This window comes from Neolamprologus brichardi, chromosome 7, assembly GCF_056152115.1.
Source record: "Neolamprologus brichardi isolate AB-2024 chromosome 7, ASM5615211v1, whole genome shotgun sequence".
Taxonomy (NCBI): domain Eukaryota; kingdom Metazoa; phylum Chordata; class Actinopteri; order Cichliformes; family Cichlidae; genus Neolamprologus; species Neolamprologus brichardi.
The window spans coordinates 48,089,848-48,092,184 of record NC_142110.1 but is presented as its reverse complement, the minus strand read 5'-3'; the positions used below and the strand labels follow the sequence as shown (position 1 = coordinate 48,092,184).

General features: G+C 49.3%; 1 long non-coding RNA gene across 1 annotated transcript; it reads right to left on the bottom strand.

Moving 5' to 3' along the window:
• Positions 1-1,174: 1,174 nt before the first annotated feature.
• LOC148102199 (uncharacterized) lies at positions 1,175-1,963 on the bottom strand. Its single transcript, XR_015719361.1, has 3 exons — positions 1,875-1,963; positions 1,568-1,695; positions 1,175-1,446 (listed from the first exon to the last, which is right to left on the bottom strand). It is a non-coding gene; the product is annotated as an uncharacterized LOC148102199 (long non-coding RNA).
• Positions 1,964-2,337: the final 374 nt, after the last annotated feature.

The window sequence follows — 2,337 nt, the reverse complement described above, 5'->3', positions numbered from 1 at the left end:
TCACGAAGAGACGGTTCTTGAGAAGACGTTGCAAAACCAGCCGTACGTGGCATTCATGTTCAGAGACGGAACGTGAAAAGATGAGAATGTCGTCAAGGTAGATGAACACAAAGTGGTTAAGGAAGTCTCAGAGCACATCGTTGACAAAGCCCTGGAACACAGCTGGGGCATTGGTTAGACCAAACAGCATAACGAGGTACTCAAAATGGCCTAAGTGTGTGTTAAAAGCCGTCTTCCATTCGTCCCCCTCTTGTATCCTAACCAGATGGTACGCGTTACGCAGATCCAGCTTTGTAAAAACTGTGGCCCTTTGTAGCAGTTCATAGGCTGATGTCAGTAGTGGTAGTGGGTATTTGTTTTTGATGGTGATATTGTTGAGGCCTCGATAATCTATGCACGGCCGTAAGTTCTTGTCCTTCTTAGCAACAGAAAAGAACCCCGCCGCAACAGGGGATGATGACGGGTGAATCAGACCTGCGGCGAGCGACTCGTTAATGTACTTTTCCATCCTGTTCCGTTCCGGCTGTGAAAGACTGTATAATCGGCTGGTAGGAAGTGGGGTGCCTGGGAGAAGATCAATTCCGCAGTCGTACGGCTGGTGAGGGGAAAGAGAACGTGCTCTATCTTTACAAAAAACCTGCTTAAGATCATGTTGGACTGAGGGCACAGACTAGAGATCGGGTGACTCTGATGGTGGGGGGTTACTCTGAGGGTTCGCGGGTGGAGTTGCGGCTTTTAGACAAGACATATGACATTCCTCCCCCCACTCTAGAATGCTTTCCTTCCTCCAATCCAGGACTGGGTTGTGTTGACGTAACCAGGGGAACCCTAAGACTAGTGGTGTGAGAGGAGCCTTAAGCACAAATAACTGCAACGTCTCAGAATGATTAACAGAGAGGGTTAATGATATTGGCTCCGTAATGTGGGTGATATCCGGGAGACGCTGCCCACTGAGGGCGGTAACTTGGAGTGAGTGTGGCAGTGGTTTAGTGTTTAGTTTTAATTCTTGAGCGAGGGACTCATCAATGAAATTCTGCTCTGCACCTGAATCAATTAGTGCGTGGAGTGGGTGAGAAACAGAACGAACCGTTAGTTTAGCCGCAAGCATCAAGCAAGGAGGAGATTGTGAACAGGAAACCTCGCCCACCCGTACTCTCCCCTCTACTGGCGGGCATGGTCTTTTGGCTGGTCAGAACAGGAAACGGCTATATGGCCCTTACGGCCCCAGTAGGAGCACTCACCAGCTCTCCAACGCCGTTGTCGCTCTTTCGGCGTTAATCTGGAGCATCCTATTTGCATGGGTTGCTCACCCTCGTCTTCATAATTCCTGTCCCGTTTTCCCATTCTGCTTGCCGTACCTCCACCGGAGGCCATCTCCTCTCGTCCTAGAGGCTTCTGGGAGTTGTAGTCTCTAGCGCTGCGACGCCCTCGCATGTTTTCATCCACCTTTACACACAGGGTCATAACATCAGAAAGAGTCACAGGCAATTCCCTCATAACTAGCTCCCTTTTTAGCTCATCACACAGGTTATTCAGCAGAGTACTTATTAGTGCCGACTGCCCCCACCTGGTCTCCTTAGCCAGAGTCCAAAACTCAATCAAGTAGTCGGCCATGCTCAGTCTTCCCTGCTTCAAATTAAGCAGTCGGTGAGCCGCCGCTTCGGCCCCGGTGCCTCTCTCAAAGACATTTTTAAACTTTAAAAAAATCAGCATAGGTCAGTTCTTAATACAGCCTGCGCCCAATTTAATGCTTGACCGCGTAACAACTGAACGAAAAAAAGCGATCTTAGCCTCATCGGTCTCATAAGTCCTCCGTAGCTGTTTGAACTGCAATGTCACTTGTATTAAAAAACCCGCAGTCTTGCGGAACTCACCCGAGAATGGCTCCGGTACGGGCAGCGACTGCTCCAGAGGCTCCGCATGGGCAGACGTTGAAGAAGCGGAGGACCCGGGCGCAGAGGGCTCATGAGCTAGTAACTGTGAAGTGACAGGTGGAGAAGGGGTGGGCGGGCTTACCAGCAGTAAATGACGCCTTCTGGACGTCATTTTGTAACTCTAGCAGTGCTAATCCTGTTCCTATTTTCACAAAGGAGATACCGGTCCTACTGATTAAAGTTAAAGACCTTCTACGGCCCTGTCTAGCTCTCCTAGAGTAATTAGCTGTCTCCTAGAATATCCTCCTTACTCTTGAGACCTTCTGGCAATGGTGCATATTGATGTGTCGTTTTGGAATAGCTGGAGTACTTGTAGGTTTGCCTCATGCTATCAGTCAGAAAAGATGAGGAGGAAAAAGATATCAGTGGCTCCCACCTGTAAAACCATTCCTGTTGTGGGGAT